The following is a 13,415-nucleotide window of genomic DNA, read 5'->3' as shown; positions in this document are numbered from 1 at the left end:
ATAACATATCATTATAAGAAGAAAACCTTCAGTACGAGCAGCGGAGTTACCAATTTGCAATGGAGGAGAGGTAATGGAAATTACAAGCAGAATATACTGAAGTTTGATCCATATTCAAGGCCAAAGATTTCACCTGGATTTAATTTAAAAAAAGTTTTGATGTGGCATTAATCTTGTAAACTGTCTATTATGTATATAATCATATTAATTTTAATTTTTTCAATTGAGATTTTGTCTATCCTCTTTGAATAAGGTGTCGGAAAACGATCTCGGCAATGTGGCCCCACACTGGATCAAGGACGATGAGGTCTCGATGTGTCAGCTGTGCAGCAAATCATTTACAGCGTTAAAACGGCGGCACCATTGTCGTGCTTGTGGAAGGGTGTGTATATCCTAAAATGTATATAACCAGTACACTAAAGAACTGCTTCTTGATGTATGAGTTTGCATACATGTATGCAGGTATATAGATTGTAAAAAAAACCTCGGCATTCACAACTTTATCCTCTCCAGTTTTAACTGAAAATCTATTATTGCCCATTTATGAATGAATATAAAGTTTTTATGAATTAAATTCAACATATGTTTTTTCCATTCTTGCTTTCTTTAAAGAAATGTTACTTCAAAATTTAATTTCATTAAGCATTATATGCTTTAAATTTTTTTCTGACACAAATACAGACATAGTTAAAAGGATGGATATCTAGTCATTTCTTTATATATTACAGGAATATGAACTGTAGCTTAGATAATTTAGAAGAGACAAGCTGCAAAGCATTGTCTTTCTATTAATACAGGTTGTGTGCAGAAAGTGTTCATCAAAAAAGAGTAATTTAGCGTATGACAACAACAAGCCCAATTGGGTTTGTGATAAATGTTTCGTCATCCTGAAAAACGTGGATGGAAAGGTGGTGGACCAGAAAGTTCCTAAAGGGTCAAATTGGTAAGTAAAGGGGTCAAACTGGTAAGTAAAAGGGTCAAATATCTGCAGATTAATATTGAAAATAGGATACTGTAAATTCCTTATTTTACACGAATACTTAATACCGTGAAACTGCTGTTTTGCATCAAATCACTAAAATATAAAATGGCGAGGACCAATTTTTGTTTTGATTTCATATGATAGCTCAAAAACTGTGAAAAAATAAGAACATGATTTTAAAATCCGGGAGGACTGCTTTTTACGATTTTATGTGGAAATTAATTCTTCGCCTTTGATATGGAATAAAAAAACTGAACTTTATTTATTTTACAACGATCGATAAGCAAGTTCTACAACTTATATTAATATTTCTCGTTGGCACGGATGTTGGCGCGAGGGGGTCATTGGTGTTGGAGGAGGCCGGAGTACCCGGAGAGAACCCACGTGTCCAAGTGGGCTACCGCCATACCCTATCACATACAACCACTGTCGATCACGGGGATCGAACTCGGATCGCAGCGGTGAAAAGCGAGTGCATTGTCCACTACGCTACTTGGAAATTAGCGTAGTGATATGGAATTTACAGTAGTGTGTCAATCTCGTAACAAGTTAGCTGAAAAGTTGTTCAAATGTTTGCTGATTAGTATGGGGAGTGTTCTGCATGAAATATATATCAAGGAATAATAATCCTGATTAAATCCAATAAAGCCCAAAGGGCTTTATTATAGATTTGATCTTTCCAGGACCGAAATTATCACCTCATAATATTCAAAGAATTATTCCTTATTACTTATATTTACATTTTTTTCAGCAATTACACGATGAAATATCTTAATATAAATAAGCAAACCCTAATTATATGTCATATTGAATTAATTGGACTGTATAGTACAAAATTGATACATAATGTTATCAAAGACACTGAAAAATGTAAATATGTAATTTTAGTTTTTGTCTATTTTTCTGCAGTTCTGTTATTTAAATTTATATCAGATTTTAATATTCAATATAACAAATCAGGAATGATTTAAGTGCTCAAAATTGTGTGTCATTCTGTACGCATTGTATAAAAGTACTTAAGCTTGTACCAATATGTATGTGTAAGTATACAGCAATTCCTTTCTCCATGAAACTTGAGTATCCCACCTGTTTATTTCCTACAGATGAATGCCAATGACCCCTCTATTCTCTCTGGGTACCTCCAGAAGAGCATGGATCGAGGCAAGACTTGGAACAAGAGATGGTTTGTCATTACCAAGGAGTTTGCCATGTACGAATTTAAGGCTCACCATGTGCGTATTTGAAGTCTTCCTGTGTTGGAGGGTGCCCAAATTTGTTGTTCTACTTTGTGTGTATACAGGCACTCATGCAAGATTAAATAGAATGGAGAGTGTTACAAAAGTATGCCATTATATTTTTTCCTTTTCCCTCCCAAACAGGAATATATGCCATAGCAACCCTACCATTACCTGGTTACCAAGTAATATTTCCTGTGGACAACATCGAGAATGTCTTTTGTTTTAGTCACCAGCAGAAACTTCCTCCCACTTATCTACAGTCCGAGTGTACTGCAAGCAGAGACAGGTCAAATTCTAATAACACAGACCCCCCACCTGATGTGTTAATTGTTTATCAAACTTAAGAAATTATCAACTTTAATTTTTTTGTTCTTTTTTTCTCGCTAGAGGTGTTAATATTGTAATTGTAGTAGTACATCATGATCCATTTTTATGTGAAACTTTTTGTGTTTATGCACAGGCCTCTGAATTTCTAATAAGCCATATTTTGTATACTGTAAATTCCTAAATAAACGCGAGGAATATCCGTGTAAAATTGCGAGAAGCATCCTTCGCGGATTTTAAAATCTCACCATTATTTTCCGAGAGTTGAAAACTATAAGAAATAAGGAGAAAAGTTCAACGTTCGCGATTTTATATTCTCCCGATTTGAAACAAACCAGCGGGATCGCGGAATTAAGTACTTGCGTAATATAAGGAATTTACAGTACATACCATCTCTATATGTAAATACACCAGGGTGTGTTTCTGTATAGAGAGGGTAAAAATTCGGTAGAGGCCTGTGGTTACAATACTAACCAATCGTTTTGAATATACCCTCTTGACTTGATAGATGGTTGAATGTACTAAAAAAGATGGTGAACTTGGAGCTTCCCGAGGAATCGAACCGAAACTCCACTCATTCCTCCGAGAGTTCCGGAAGCCAGAACGCAGAAGATGGCTGTGACAAGACGTCCTAGTTGAATTAGCTGTACAACACATGGAACTCAAATTAGAGAGCACAACTGAACTAACTTATAACATGGAAGTCAGTTTCTTCATTGGTGAAAACATCTCATAAGCTGTAACATAGTGGATAAACTCTTATTATGTGAAAGTCAACTTTTTGTGCATATCAAATGAAAGTTGGTGACCACTACTTTACCTGAGAATAGTTCTATAGTAAGCACATCAACCTGAATTTTAGTGGGTAACCACTAAAAGCTGGAAAGTCAGGTCTAGATAGTGCATCAACTGAGACCGATGGTGGCCATTTATTATAACAGAAAAGTCAGCTTAAAAGAGTGTCACAACAGCAATATATTGGACAGCAAATCGTATCATAAGATCATTGAATCATCATTCATTATGAACTTTGAACAAGAAAAGTATATATCTATATATATATGCAATAAATTCATTCTGGTTTGTTGTAAATAAAAAGCAATTTATCCATAACTGATTAATTAACAGACAATCTAATGTCAGATGAGAAATTTTGCACATTTTGTAATTTGCTATAATATATGATGTTTCTTTTTGATATATATTTTTTTCAATTTTCTGATAACAGGAACAACTTGGATATGGGGGGTGGGGGTATAGATGGATAATGTTTGCTAATTGGTTATCTCAAGGCTTGAACAGATAGAAAATGTGATATAAAGGAGTTTGAAAATGTATCCTTTAAAAGGATGCATTTATAATATATAAAGATATAACGTGTCACCAACGACAAGCGGAGGCGTTGATGTTGGGTCCTTTTTTTTTAACTTTATTTGAAATTGCTTCATGTGTCTTAACTGCTTCAATTTACATTTTTAATGAATTTATGTGGATTCTAATATTTTGCTATAATTGCGTTATTTTTGTTTTCTTTTTTGTTTTCGGTAATCCCCATAGTTTTTATTTTGAATTTGTAAATGTGATGTGTTTTGATATAATGTATCACAAATCATAGGGTTTTGAGATTATGTATCACCATTATGATTTTAAAATACGTGTACTAAGTGTATGTTTGCGTGTTATGTTGTACAGCTGCATTGAATCTAGCATTGCAGTTTCATTACATATGAACAGTTGTTAGTCAGAATTATATTAACTGGTTCCATTCATCAATAAATGCTGAAATATTTCTACAAAAATCATATTCATTGTTTTTAATTTATTTTTTTTTAAATGAATCTCCCAATTCTCTCTCTCTCTCTCTCTCTCTCTCTCTCTCTCTCTCTCTCTCTCTCTCTCTCCACACACTAAATGGAGTTTGCAACACAAAAAAGCCCTATGTGACCAATTTTTAGATTGGATAAGTAGACAAGCACACCGTCATTCAAAATTGACGCAAATTATAGCGTGTATAACTAAGTCGAACTTCACATTTAAGGTCAGGCGCGATCTATATGCCATTTATTTCTATTTTTTCCTATCTCCATAATGTGAAGATTTCCACTTCGATATTTCATAATTATATTTTTATGTAATTTGATTCTTTTTTTTTATTTAGATATAAAGTGTTCAATTGAAAATATATTCGAATTCATCTGCGTGATATTTTAAGGAAAATCGAAATATTCTAGCTCCTAAACGAGCCTGGTAACGTACTCTGAATTTTTGGGAAATAGCGTGTTTAAATGTTAATAAATAAGGAATGAAATATCAAGGACAATTGTATAAAATTGAGGAACGTCTCGTCTGTCCTTAAAGAATGTTTTACTCATACTGACTGCTCAATAAAATGCAATGCAAAATCCCCGTATACTTTTGTGTATTGAAATCTGAAAGCGAGAGTGGGCGTTTGAAATTTGGGATTAAAAAAAAAAAGTATTGAATGAAAATCGTTAAATTGAGTGCTGAGGTATTTATGAATCAGGGGCGGATACAGGATTTGTAGTTGGGGGGGGGGCGTGGATAAAATTATTGAGGCAGGGGGTCTGGGGTTTTCGTGTATTTTGAAGGTAAAACCAGGCTCAAAATACCGGTAGTGGTATTTTGTTTTTTATTTAAAATGTATGTACACTTTTAAAAGATGAAATAAGCAATAAAAATAAACAAGCAAGATAAAGTTTTCATTTCTTTTAATCACCAGACTTCTGCCATCTACTATTTCCCCTTGGTGCTTACTTCCTTTACACAAAAGCCTATAAAATATATATAACAATTTGACACATATTGTTACTTATACCTAATACATGTACTAGATTGAAAACAAAATATTTTAAGCATTTATGAACTCCCAAAATTAACCAGGTTATCAAAGTTACAACATTCTAATGACGTTACGGTATCTGACCCCCTATTAGCTGTTAGAAATATCCGATGCATCAAATCTTCAGTATTCTTACATTAAAATAGTTTATTTACCTAGAAAAAATTTCAAAAAATATACAGTAATCAATTAATGGTTGCACATAGACCATCTGGTTTTAAATGCAATTATATATTTACCTTTGACCAGCTTTTAAATATTCAGAAATTTTTGCTTGCATCCCAAAGGGAAATGACAGTGCAGTCTACACTTGAAACAAAACTGCTGGGATTTCCAGTCGATTCTTGGTCGAAGCCCCAAGTTCAGGGCCATGGGGAATTTGATGCAGCCACCATAATGAAATGACCAACACTGCTTTTTCAAATTTTTTTTTAATCTTAATTGGTTTGTTATCAGAACCTGTCAACATGCATTAGGGTCAGATGTTTATATATATGTTTATATAGCAGCAGAATTACATTCAGCATAGCACAGCTGGTGTATCAATGAGGTGTAACATTGAGTCAGGCATAATTATAAATAAAGTGAAACACAAAATGCTAACTTTTCTATGTAAAATTTATCAAATCATCTACAGTCATGCAAACTTTGAAAATTTTAGGGGGGGGGGCGTCCTCCCTCCACGCACCCCCTAAATCCGCCAGTGTGAATATCGAATACTGTAATTAAAGATGTGCTGCAGTAATATCTTAGGACTGAATAGAGTTACTGTATTTTGACATAATTAATATGTTTTTGCAAGCGCAATGTATACTTCTCCAAGGAAACCTGTAGCTGATGAAATTTACACTTTTCTTTATTGCAATAATTCAGCTCAGTTCAGAGGTTTGATTGGTTTCAAATGACGCACAAATGAATTTTGGCATGTACCGATAGCCTCACAATTCATTTACACTTGAAAATTTAAGAATTGATTATTGCAGGGTTTGGTAGACACTCTGTTTACTTTGAGATTAATACAGTCCAAAAATGATCACGACCATCGAGCCTTCTTAATATAGATAAGCGAACAAAATACACACGTTTATGATTCGTAGTTGTGGATTTCTGCTTTCACCACATTATATTTTGGATCTTGCTCTGTAGTTATAAAACTTATACAAGCTCGATTTTTTTCTCAGTCTTGCTTTTTCCACTATGTACTAATTTTGTAAACGTGAAACTGAATCGAAAGGTTTCAAAAATGTTGAAATAAGTTTACATCGAGGTTGGTCTAGATGTTAAATATGAAAGTGTTTTTTTTAAATTTCGTCCTTTATTTTAACACACGTATCAAAAATAGGAGCTACTGACGTACGCCAAACGCCGAAGTGAAGATAATTAAAATCGAATAATTAACCAATTGCAGTTGTATCGTTAAGAAGCTTGTTGGATTTTTTATTACGTATTATACATATACATGTACATGTTATACGTAAAAATATTGAAAAGCTGTATAATCCTACAGATTAAGAGACAGATGGATTAATTTGGGATGAACAACACCCATTGAATATATATGCTTCCTTGCTGTTACACGTACATTGTACGTCATTAGGTAATTGTTCGATAAGTAAATCAATACCATCCTAAAGATTTCAATAAAATACGAAAAATGATAAGTGGACGTCAGGGGAAAACAACACGCCTTTTTTTTACTCATTAAGGTAGATCAGGACGATGTAGTGTAAAATTGTCTAATTTTTTTTTTGCTTTTTCTTTTAACGCATCAGCACTAAGATGTCCTTTACAACATGTATTATATTCGCAGCCTCTTTCTTGCATTGCATGGGAGATATTTTGATATGAATTTCTCTTCTTGTCTGGAATTATGATCGTTTATGACAATTTAATTCTTCTGAATCAATGGCATGTATTGATATAATAACGGAATTAATTTCCTAGTTGTATTTGATAATTTTAACATTAGAAATAAATAAAAATTAATTATACCGTGGCCTTTTTATTTTGTGATATCATATTTTTATGAAATTACATGCAATAATAAAGTCAACACATAACTTTTGAGTTTTTTAATTCTAAACTTGAACAGAATGTGATAGCACATAAAAATGCTCAAAAATGTCATGTATCAACGTTAATACATGCTTTAAAACATAAAAAAAACTCTGATCATCTCAACTTTCTTGGCATTTAACGAAGATACTACAATAGGAGTCACCCCTACCTACACCTGTTTACTTCAATTTCCTAATTGTGCTTCTTAGGTTTGTAGTATGAAAATGTAAGTGTGTTTTATCCGTCATTATATTTATATGAAACCGTAAATTAGAATGAAATATTCGATGAACAAATTTTTATACAGAAAGTGTAAACTTCCTTGACCTGATTGTGGTACTCAGGTGACCGTTAATGCCCGCGGGCCTACCTCTGATTTTTAAAAAAAAAAATATCTCAAGGCCTTTGTATCAGATCTGTTGTTTGCATCTTTCTCTATATATACCGGGTAAGCTAAAAATGAAATGTCATGGTGTTTAAGGAAGCTGGATGCATAAATAGAGCTCTTCTTCTTTTGGAGATTGATAGAATACTGTGGAATCATTTTTATTTGTGTGGCTCAATGTTCATTGATAGCCAAAATTTTCCTGGTTGTTAAAGGACGTACTTTTGTTGAAGCAAGTTCTATTTTGAAAATAAATGCTAAACAAATGCTTGTATATACGTATATACGAGGGGATGTAAATTCGTTTGCAAGGGTTAACCACGAAAGCCACTAACATTGGTCCCCCCCCCCCCCCACAAACAATGATGATCCCACAGTATAAGTTGTCATTAACGGTGGCTTAAATGTTGCATAAAGATGATGTTTAAGCTGCCTTTAAGCATTTTTAAGCCATCTTTACGCTTTCTTAAAGCCATCTTTCTGCACCTTTAAGCCAGCTTTAAGCGGCATATTTCTATTAAATTTTTACATAAAACGAAAGCATTCAACACCAGTCAAACAAGCTAATTTTGGTCTGTTAATATAAACTTTTATAATCAATTGCAAAATCCCTAAAAAGTAAGAGAAAGACCGATATTTAAACATAATACATATGTTTATTGAAAAATATGCATCTAACTTTCCGCTCATAACAAAAATATTCATAAACGTAAAACAGCAATAACATTACAATTAAGTTATCATATATTTACAGAGGAATAAGTATATCATTTTACAAGACATAACAAGAAATCATATGATAATTAATATCACATAAGAACACATTAACAAAAGAATTATTTTTGTAGTGGCATGAATTTGAATTAAATAAATGAATTGTAAATGAAAAAAAAATGTCACACCAAAAACTAACCAGTGGATGAATTTTGGTCAGTTTTCGCTAAGTATTGAATCACCATGTTCCTGACATCAATGCTCTGAGACCGTGTGTACTCGAGACACGATTTACCGCTTCTGTCCAGGTCCTGTGGATTGGCCCCATTTTCAAGCAAAGTCTGGATGAGTTTGAGTTTTTGGTGCCTGTGGCATTCGTTTGTCTCAATTCCACAAGCGGCCATTAGAACTGTCATTTGTTCTTGGTTTCGTTCGTTAACATTCGCGCCTCCTTCAGCGAGGATTCGACCAAGACGAAATTTCCCATCAGAAACTGCTTTCATGAGGTTGCAAGAAGACATGTTTGATTATCTTCTCACCGAGATTAAATGCTATCATCACGGCATGTGAGTGCATTATATAAAGAAAACCTTCCCATGAACATAATAGATAGAAATGTGGGGTTTACTACAATTATCACTTTTATATCCGCCAACATTATTCTTGAACGGTAACCAAATATAGAGTATAATTTACATGCAAAACCCTTGATTTGCAGAACATTCTATGTCTAAGACACACCTAACTAACCACATATAATTATTGCAGTTGAAAACAAAGCATCGCTGGTATGTTGGCACTTACGAAGAAGATTATCACGTTTGTATCCGCCAACATTATCATTTTAGGGTAACTAAATATGCAATAACGTATTATTTATTTCCACCGAATTCTAGTAGCTACGATACACCTAGTAAACCCTATAAACATGCAATTAATCTTTAATTCATATTTTGATCATGGAATATGCTGATAAGTAGTCACAATTTATAATCTTGAACACAATTATGCTATTTACTTAGATATGGGTAAATATCATAATCATTTTTAGAGAAAATAAAATTCATAACAAGTTAATTTTTTATATCAATTACTCATCACAATTTATTTTATTGTGCATGTATTCGGAGTATAAAATTGGGCTGAATAAGTATTTCGTTTTATTCATAAAAAGATATACTTTATAGATCCATCAAATAATGATGAATGATGTTGGTGTATCAAAAGCGTATTTATATTTAGAAATATGTCACATTTTAACATTTGAGGATAAATTAGGTTTTTTCTTAGAGAGAGAAAATAGTATTTTCCATCCGAACATGGATGAAGTTGTGGTGATGTTGTTTAATGTTTACATTGCTTCAGTCATATTCACATTCCCAGAATAGATGACACAGTGTTTCTGAATAAATTTTACAAAAACTACAATAATTTGTATTGAATTTGCAAATTTTAAATAAAAAAAACCCTGTAGATTCCTAATTAAACGTGAGGAAATAATTTCCGCGTAAAATCGATAGAAACAACCCTCGCGAATTTCAAAATCTCGGTTTTATTTTTCAGACAGTTTTGAACTATAGGAAATTATAACAAAAAATTCTCGCGATTTGATATAAAACTGCGGAATCGCGGAATTAAGTACTCGCGTAAAATAAGGATTTCACAGTATTTGTTGCTAGAATTCTATGTACACTTCTATAACTGAACCACCTTAATTGAATATCACTTGCTATTTTAAAAAGAACAAGCTATTTTGTTGGGTTTTTTTCTAACAAAGAGTCATCAACATTTTATCTAAACTATTTCCCCTCTAGTTTTCACTTTTTGGCTTTTTAAATTTGTACTTCCGACTAATAAAAACATCACAGAAATATCTACTACTTTGTTTGCTTTTATTTGTTAATTGTAAGACGATGTGACTTCTTTGCATGTTATCATAATCATAATTCAAATAAAATTTTTTAATGCAATTAACTAGTCCCAAAAACAATGTGAAATTTAAAAAAAAGAAGTAAAATGTTGTTCAAAAGTCATGATATTCTATAAAGCAAAGCACTGTCACTATTTTATTTACTCATTAGCAATAACGCATAAGGTTGACAATTATAAAGAGGATATAATAATAATAATAATAATAATAATAATAATAATAATAATAACCCAAACAAAGCTACATTATCAGAGTTAAGTTATCAACATAGTTATTACGATAAACAGTTAAAGGTCGTGCTCTTTGTTTTGCTATCAGTCGACACCAAAGTTCCTTTGCTTCTGTCAACTTTTCTTGGCAACTGGGTAATCTTGTTTTAGTTCACCCCGTGCGATTTATCATTAACAATTAACCGTTTGATCGTACAATACATTTGGCAGGAATCGCAAGGAGATTCAAATTCAATACATCATTGGTCAATGCGTTTCATGTGCATGTAAGTATCGATTACAGACGTTTAGATTAAAGGGTTCAAAGAAAGTCTCACGTGTAAATACGCAGGTACGTTTAGCATTTGCAACAGAATGTTCTTACGTTGTTGAAAGACAAGGTGAACGTACACATTGCACAATCAATTCAATGATTTTATAAAAGAGCATCAGAGGGTTTTCTTATAAGGGAAACGCTTTAATGCAGGTAAAAAAATAAACGTACTTCAAAACATCCTAAAAATGTACATTTCAGTGGTATTCCAGAAAGTGGACAGGTCAATTTTCAAAAACGCAGTTACTGTCTGGTTTACTTCCCATGTTGTAAAATTCATCTATTAGTAGATACAATTACCAGATCCATAAATACAGCAAATCTCCAGTAATAGATGTATTTATTTATCTTTTTTCGGTACACTAAAAGCGATAACTGTCATTATGGATGGATAAGAGAAAATATTGCCAGCGAAGTTCTAGACAAAAAATATAAATACCAAGCATTCAATGTAATCAACAATAACAGATCAAATGTATAACCTTATTTTTGTTCTGTTTTGATTTTTTTTTATATATATAATCATATCAAACAAAAAGAATGTATAATATTTTGGCATAAATTTAATGTGTATGATTTTGTTATTACCATCTTCGCTAGCCAGGGTTTTCGGTCCACTTTGCTCCCCATAAACAGCAAACTGGACCGAAAACCCTTGGCTAGCGAAGATGGTTATTACAGGCTGTAACATATTTACCAGCAAGTAATATACTTTACTTTAACAGAAACTATAATAAAAGAATTATTTCATTCTGAGTGTAAAAAAAATTCTCATTGACTGCCATGTTTTGCATTCATTTATGTCTTGGTTTTTTATTTTCATGTACTTCCGCAGCCGAAGAGAAACAGTTTTTCACTTTAATTGATTTTGAAAGAGATAGCGTTAATTAGAATTTTTAATTTGAAAACAAAGTTTTAAGGAATTTGTTCAAACTTTTATTCATTTGCATTTTCAGCAAAACATTACAACAAAGAAGGCGAAAAATGAAATCAAATCAAATTTAACAATTTATCTGCAAATTTAAAGTAACATTAGCTGTTTCCAAATTATTAAACCTGGATAACGTTATGCTTGTAAAATATGAACTATAATATCGCAATGTCCTCTTACACAAATTGCCAAGTCATTTTTTCAAGTATCGGATCACCATGTTCCTGACATCAACGCTCTGAGACCGTGTATACTCGAGACACGATTTACCGCTTCTGTCCAGGTCCTGTGGATTGGCCCCATTTTCAAGCAAAGTCTGGATGAGTTTGAGTTTTTGGTGCCTGTGGCATTTGTCCGTCTCAATTCCACATGCAGCCATAAGAACTGTCATTTGTTCCTCGTTTCGTTCATTAACATTGGCGCCTCCTTCAGCGAGGATTCGTCCAAGTCGAAATTTCCCATCGGAAACTGCTCTCAGAAGGTTGCAAGAAGACATGTTCGACCGTCGAGTCACGGATTGAAATTGATCAGCCGACTGTGTGTGTGTGCTTTATGTATAGCGAAGACTTTCAGCGATTGGTTATGTAATTTGCAAAGATGCTATTGACATTTACAGTAAAACACGCTTATAACGAAGTCCCAGGGACGGACAATTTTACTTCGTTATAAGCGTAATTCGTTATATCCGTCAAGTTTACATCATGAAATAAAGTCACGGGGAATGAAAATTACTTCACTGTAAGCGTCAATTCATTATAAGCGTGTTCGCTATAACCGTGTTTTACTGTATTATCACATTACAATCTAACACTAAGGAATGAAGAATCAACTTTCGAACATTGTACGATAATAGTGCACTATTTGATTGGCCAAAAAAACCAAAACTTCACTCAAATCTGGGAATGTAAATAGCAAACGTTGCAAAAAAATAAACATAAAAAGAATAAACGAATGAATCAGCCATCTTATCATTTACATTTATATTTTTCAAGTCTCAGTCTCTCAATCTTCGATTACATTAGTGGGTTAAACAACAAAAATTATTTTAGAAGGTGTGTTGCAAACTGTAACAGCGAATTTTATACTTGGGTCTTTTATTAAGAAGTCTCGTCAATCTGTGCAAACTATATAGTCATTGTTCTCACTGTAGTTAAGTTTTGATCGATCTCAAATTTATCATTTCACACAATATGCAACTTCAAACTTAAAGTATAAGATAAAACAATATACGAATTATTTACATGTATTGTAGGTACTGAGAAGAATTTGTCACTAATAGCCGGTTGCGTATCTCGGGTTTAAACCCCCGATCAATGAATCCGAATCCAGAGAGATGCGTTGCACACAGGTAAGGCTGAGGTGAACATGCTCAAAATATCAGTAAATAATCAACCTGGTGGTGGGGGGGGGGGGGGGGTAAAATCTTGCTTCCAGCTCCCTTGGGGGAAAT

The 13,415-nt window shown here is 33.0% G+C and overlaps 2 long non-coding RNA genes across 2 annotated transcripts; both read left to right on the top strand.

Moving 5' to 3' along the window:
• LOC136274682 (uncharacterized) lies at nt 1-2,079 on the top strand. The gene is made up of 3 exons (XR_010713104.1): nt 1-70; nt 254-382; nt 798-2,079. It is a non-coding gene; the product is annotated as an uncharacterized lncRNA (long non-coding RNA).
• Nucleotides 2,080-2,234: 155 nt separating this feature from the next.
• Nucleotides 2,235-4,348, top strand: LOC117682630 (uncharacterized). Its single transcript, XR_010713103.1, has 2 exons — nt 2,235-2,506; nt 3,053-4,348. It is a non-coding gene; the product is annotated as an uncharacterized lncRNA (long non-coding RNA).
• The last annotated feature ends 9,067 nt before the right edge of the window (nt 4,349-13,415 follow it).

The sequence above is a fragment of the Magallana gigas genome, chromosome 4 (assembly GCF_963853765.1).
Source record: "Magallana gigas chromosome 4, xbMagGiga1.1, whole genome shotgun sequence".
In the NCBI taxonomy this organism is placed as follows: Eukaryota; Metazoa; Mollusca; class Bivalvia; order Ostreida; family Ostreidae; genus Magallana; species Magallana gigas.
This window is presented reverse-complemented; position numbering and strand designations above follow the sequence as displayed.